We start from the raw sequence: 6447 nt of genomic DNA on the forward strand, positions 1-6447 counted from the left end.
TGTAAAGGTCATCCATTGTCCTTGCACTGAATTGCGTACACAATGTTGCTTTGTTTGTCCTTTAGTTGTTTGTCCTTGGGATGGACCAGCGCTTGCCGCAGGGTATTCTATGGTTTGAATGACACTGGAATTCCTTGATCTTTGAAAACTCTGCGAAGTTTCTCCGACAGTCCAGATACGTAAGGTATGGTCACATTCCTGCCGCGTTTAGGTTCACCGTCACCTTGTGTCGCATGTGCGGTGGTAAATTACCGGTTACCGGTAAAAAATTGTAAAATAAGTAAATTAAGTAAATTATAAAAAAGAGTTAAAATGGACGATAAAAATTCAATTCTTTTCATATTAAGAGCTACATAGATACTTGAACACAGTCCTATTTAGTTGAATATACCTTTCCAGATGAAAATTAGCTTCATGAATAAAGCTAAAGTTGTAAGAAGTGAAACAAAAGTTTTGTAGTATTAACGTAAATTTTTAGCAAGTGTTTGTTTTCTCTCATAACAATACATGGATACAGAGCCTGTCTAGCCACTCGGCACTGGACTATACCATTTGAGAAAACTACATTCAGTATTATACAATCACATCAATGCATGTTTTCATCATTTTCGTGGTAGAATAGTTATAATACTAGGAATTTCAATTGAATGAACACAAAGCTTGTATTTGATCCAACGGCCGTTATCGTATTTCACGTATTTCAAACAGCAAAGCGAACCCACAACCTTGGATACAATATATACTAAACCAGTACCGAGTTAACTTACAGACACACAGTTGCATACGCTGGCATACATTTTGCACTCATGACTGATGGTAATGATCCTAGTCCTTTTAAGGACTAGGATCATTACCATCAGGGTAAAAACCACATGTGCTTGCTTATGGTCAAAAATTTTTTATTGCATGAGGTGAAAGGGCTTTGGTAGTAGTCTACAAAAGGGCACATCAAAAATTCCTCCGGAGCTTTGATTTTGGCGGTTTTTGCTTATTTTGGGGTGAAAATAGGGGAAAATATGCACTTTTCTGAATTGCTCCTGACTTTAAATTTGAGGTCACATTAAAAAAAAAACCTTACCACCATAAGGTACTATCTTTGTGCTTTCCCCAGATGCAAGAAATATTTCAATAATATTTCCCTATGTGCAATTTTAGGGCTGGGCAACATTGCCAATTTAGCACTTTTGAAAAAATGCAATTTTTACCCTTTCTTTGAAGTCTAAAAACTAATTTTGCTTGAGCACCGAGAATTATTTCCTCTTTGTTGGTACTTGGGCAGACATTGCCCCTTCCAAATCTGGTAAAAAATTCTGGGGCTATTTGACCTGTAAAGCCAGTGTTGCCAGAAAGTTTGATAATTTTCAAAAAATGCATTTTTCGAAATAATGCATTTTCTACATATTTACTCATGTACCGGTAACCTTTAATACCACCAACTTAATTGAAATATGTGCACACTTTGCACACATGATTAGACACAGACTGCAACGGAAGCAACACTTTGAGGCTGGGGACAAGCCCTGTCTTGCAAAAACCGGTATTGCCAGAAAATCTTACTTTATTTATCCAAATTTCCAATTTGTGCGTTTTACAATTATTTATTCGGTTAATTTTATACCATCAATGTAAGTTGAATAGAATGTGCATTCAAACATCATCTGGTACAATATAGGTTCAGACATATGGGCGAGTTTTTCGACAGGTGCCTTCGTACACCTTAGGCTTAGGCGCCCTTGAGGATACTAAGCCTAGTTTTTACCAAAACAAGTACATTTTTACATGGGAATTTTTTTGAAAAATGGCATAATCTTGGAAAGTGTATCATCTTACTAAGATATATGTTTGGATCAAAAAAGTAAATCACATCATTTTTCTGTGACCTATGGTTTTTGACCTATGACCTCTTGGAATTCAGGTTTTTAATGATTTTGGTCATTTTGGGCAAAAATTGACCTTTTTTTTACCATTTTTAGCAATGTTTTGCATTACAAAAGTTAATTACACGTAAGTTTATTGACAAATAGGGCTTCTTTAAGTTTAGGCTATTGAGAGAATTCAACTTGAGTATGCAGTTTCCATGGCAACGGCTATTAATGCTCATTTTAAGTAAATATCTGTAAAATAGAGCTAATTTCCCAGTAAAATTAGTAAAAAAATGGATATAAATGGCCGTTTCCATGGAAACTGTCTTCTCTTTGAATTCTCCTAATGAATTTTGACCATCACTTGGCTCAATGGATTCTTCTATAGGCCAACTTTATTCGCCCCAAACACTCAATGTGGACTGGGATGTGGCCAAGATCAAGGCCCACATAAATAAATATTTTTCTAGTATGCAGGATATGGTAAATCTTTAGATCCTTCATGTTTTATTATAAAGACCATCGAATGTTATCTTCCACAGTTGATCACATCCTTACATACCTGAATCTGGGCATCTCGGGAGGGGAATATTTAAAATTGTGAGTCTTTCAGGGAAAATGTTAAACATCGGACCTTTCAAAGGGAAGCTTTAGTAAGGGTATGGAAGTAAGAGAGGTCTTCTTCTGTGTCAAATGTTATTTAGCAATTTATTATTCACAATCAAATTAATCAGAGCAATTTTGAAATTTGACCCGTACATGATGTTTGACCTGAAGTGACCTCTGCTGTGATTTTAACTCATTCCCCCTCTCGGTTTATATTCACCAAGTTTGAGCCCAATCACAGCTATTTCAACCCCTAAATGACCTTCGACCTCAACATCCTTTAGGGTATTTGTATTATATCTTTTCTCCCTTTAATGATCATATCATTGTTACCATGATACTTTTGGAATGGCAATTTTAACCAAATTGATAGCATATACACAAACGGATAGAAAATTATTTTGAGGATTGTGTTAGAAACTAGGGAGAATGGTTGAAAATAGGGAGTGTTTTAATTGCAACAGCACATCATGACCCACTAGCTTCATCACCAGTTGGATTTTTACTTGCATTGTAAACTGGTAAAATATTGTCTGCATGGTTGTTTCCATGTGAACATGTGAAGACAGTGATGTTACCTTTCCACCCTGGACAAGTATCCCGTCAACAGGTCCTGTTCCAGTATAAACGTAGAAGTAGAAAAATTGAGTAGAAAATTGATGGCATCGGAACAATAAAAGGATGTCTTAATTTAGGGGAGAATTTCAATGAGGGTGTCAAATAATGCAAACGTCAATATTGATGCCCGCATGGGAGTTTGAAGTTTATATTATTGTTCGTATCATTAATTTTACCGGGCTATATTTCTAAACAAATGCACGCATGTTTTGACGAACTCAAAAGTTACGTTATGGGTAAATTAATTGTCATATAATCTGGTAACACCATTATTGCCTAAGTTTCAAAACCTGTTTGAGATGGTGGTAAAAAGGTCTCATTTTTGCCCAAAATGACCAAAATCATTAAAATCCTACATTTTAGGCCTACTTATGAATTCCAAGAGGTCATAGGTCAAAAACCACAGGTCACAGAAAAATGTTGTGATGTACTTTTCTGATCCAAACATCCATCTTAGTAAGCTGATGCACTTTTCAAGATGCATATAATTATGTCATTTAAAAAAAAAAATTCCATGCCAAAATGATTATTTTTGGTCAAAACTAGGCTTAGTATCCTCAAGGTCCCCTAAGCCTATGGCTTGCTATGCCACCTGTCGAAAAACTCGCCCATGTGTCTGAACCTGTATTGTATCAGATAATGTTTGAATGCACATTCTATTCAACTAACATTGATAGTATAAAATTAGCCGAATAAATAATTGTAAAACACACAAATTGGAAATTTGGAATAATAAAGTAAGATTTTCTGGCAATACCGGTTTTTGCAGGACAGGACTTGTCCCCAGCCTCAAAGTGCTGCTTATGTTGCAGTGTGTGTCTAATCATATGTGCAAAGTGTGCAAATATTTCAATTAAGTTGGTGGTATTAAAGGTTACATGAGTAAAAATGTAGAAAATGCATTATTTTGAAAAATGTATTTTTTGAAAATTATCAAACTTTCTGGCAACACTGGCTTTACAGGTCAAATAGCCCCAGAGATGTTTTACCAAATTTGGAAGAGGCAATGTCTGCCCAAGTACCAACAAAGAGAAAATAATTCTCGGTGCTCAAGCAAAATTAGTTTTAGACTTCAAAGATAGGGTAAAAATTACATTTTTTCAAAAATGCTAAATTGGCAATGTTGCCCAGCCCTAAAATTGCACATAGGGAAATATTATTGAAATATTTTTTGTATCTGGGGAAAGCATAAAGATAGTACTTTATGGTGGTAAGGTTGTTTTTTTAATGTGACCTAAAATTTAAAGTCAGAAGGAATTCAGAAAAGTACATATTTTCCTTTATTTTCACCCCAAAATAAGCAAAAATCGTCAAAATCATAAAATCTGCCGTTGCTATGGCAACGAGCTCCGGAGGAATTTTTTATGTGACATTTTGTAACCTACTACCAAACCCCTTTCACCTCATGCAATAAAAAATTTTTGACCGTTAGCAGGCACATGTGGTTTTTACCCAGTATTGCTATCTACCCAGCAAATACAAAAACGTTTTAAAAACGTTTTAAATAAGTTATATTTTGGCTTTTGGTTTTAATAGGTAAAAACGTTTTAATAACATTAAAATGTCGGGTTATATAAAGGTCATGATAACGTTTTAAAACGTTTTGTATGAAAACACACCACAACAATATTTTTAAATGTTTTCAAAAAATGTTATTGTAAATTATTTTTGCAAACATTTTTGCCAAATATTTTGTCAATACTTAAATAACATTATGTTAAAATATTTGAACCCAGCAACCACAGAAATGTTCTTAAAATGTTTTTTTCAAAACATTTTAATAACATTTAAATGTCGGGTTATATAAAGGTCATGAAAATGTTTTTAAAACGTTATTGCAAATATTTTGGGCTTACATTTTTCAAAATATTTTATCAACCCCTAAATAACATTCTGTTCAGAATGTTTTGTATCAAGTTTTCCAGAATATTTTGGAATGTTATCAAAACGTTTTTATACCCTTTATATAACCCGACATTTAAACGTTTTCTGTAAAACATTTTTGTTTGCTGAGCAGTAGATTATCAAAAAATGTTTTTTAAGGTTATGAAACCGTTTTATACTCTTAATATACCCTTTATATAACCCGACATTTAAACGTTTTCTGACAACCTTTTATAACCTTTTGCGAATGATGTCGAAAATGTTTTGTGTTTGCTGGGTAGTTAAAAGTAAACTTGTCAAAATCGTTATACTTCCAGGATGCTAACTTCAACTTACATAGAATGATGATGTTTTGCTCAAAATACATACACAGGGAACACTTTGGTAAAACAGAGACAGAGCATTTATGTTCTGAATGATGTGAAATCAAAATCTTCAGTCAAAAGCTCATTCATATCTGTGACAAAAAATATGGGACATTTTACCTTGAGTCGTACAGTTCCGCTCACAATTTGGAAGCACCATTGAGGGGGCCTTGGGAGGGGGAGCTGCTTTCAGTGCTTTCATAATTTCATTAGCCAGGTTTAAATTATAAGATTTATATGTGAAAGTTTTGAGGTGTTATTGTTTCATTTCTTTCTTCTTCTTCTTCTTCTTCTTTGTAATACTGCACAACGTCCCTTATGGAACTAAGCGAGCAGGAAATTATGGTGTGCGCGTGTGCTTGCTGTGCTTGTCGTTGGACATTTTGACCCGGAAAAAATTGGTACAAAGCTGATTTTTGCACCAGACAAGCAGAATACATCATAAAACATCATATCCAAAATCCGAAGAAATCCTCCTTGGGGAATTTGTTTTATCAAGATGGCCGCCAAAATGGCTGCCACAACATATAATTAGCTGTATCTTAGCTTCTAAAGCAGATATGATGATGATTTTAGTGTCTTTGAAAAGGTTTAAGAAGTCAGAGAATCCAAATTTGTGCAAATCTAACACACTGATGTCTTCAATCACACTGAAATCCAAGATGGCCGCCAAAATGGCCGCCACAACATATAATTAGCTGTATCTTAGCTTCTAAAGCCAGCCTATTCTCATATTAGTACATGTTAACCAATGGATACGAGAAAAAGATAGTATGCATTGCCCATTGGGGTAAAATATATTGTCGTCTCACATGATATTTTAGTAATTGATGAACAAGGAATACTAGCATATTTTTACACTGTACCATGTTTGTAGCGGTTCCACACACGTTAGGGAGCGTTTCGATGAATATTGGGAGCCACCGAAAATCAAAACATCATGTGACTGCACTCAGGACCGCGACACTCCGGAGGACAGCAGAGGACAGAAAAATGTGACTCTCCTGCTAGTCTCCTACACAACCAGTTAATTATGTGTTTGTTCATACCGCATACAGTCTGGCCCGCGCCCGAGACTAGCAGGAGAGTCACATTTTCTGTCCTCACATCGG

The sequence above is a fragment of the Amphiura filiformis genome, chromosome 3, assembly GCF_039555335.1.
Source record: "Amphiura filiformis chromosome 3, Afil_fr2py, whole genome shotgun sequence".
NCBI lineage: Eukaryota > Metazoa > Echinodermata > Ophiuroidea > Amphilepidida > Amphiuridae > Amphiura > Amphiura filiformis.